The sequence below is a fragment of the Calidris pugnax genome, unplaced genomic scaffold (genome assembly GCF_001431845.1).
Source record: "Calidris pugnax isolate Ruff unplaced genomic scaffold, ASM143184v1 scaffold407, whole genome shotgun sequence".
NCBI lineage: Eukaryota > Metazoa > Chordata > Aves > Charadriiformes > Scolopacidae > Calidris > Calidris pugnax.
Genome location: NW_015091179.1, coordinates 310427 through 310829, shown reverse-complemented (window position 1 = coordinate 310829; position 403 = coordinate 310427).

Sequence of the window (403 nt, the reverse complement as noted above, 5' to 3'; positions counted from 1 at the left end):
TCTCGGTCTGTTGTTGAGTGCAGCCTTTTAGAAGAGGCTGCAAGTGGGCAAAATAGGATTTAGCCCATGTAATACAGTAGGTAATTGGTTATTTTAAAGTGATAACCTGCCCGGTCGGAATCTATGTTTAAAAAAAAAAAAAAAAAAAGGTAAAAAATAATAATAAAAAAAGAAGCTGTTTTGCTCTATTTTTGGCTTTGGAAACCAGCTGAGATCAGAAATGCCGCTCGTAAACGCCGGCCACGGTGGAAGGGATGCAGCCCCCCTGCTCCTCCTGCCTCCACTTCGGCACAGAGTGGGACACGGGGACGGGCCACCGGCCCACGCCACCATCCTCCACACCCGGCGAGCCCCCGGTGATGCTCAGCACCAGCCGGGATCCCCCAACCCCGGCACCCCGTGA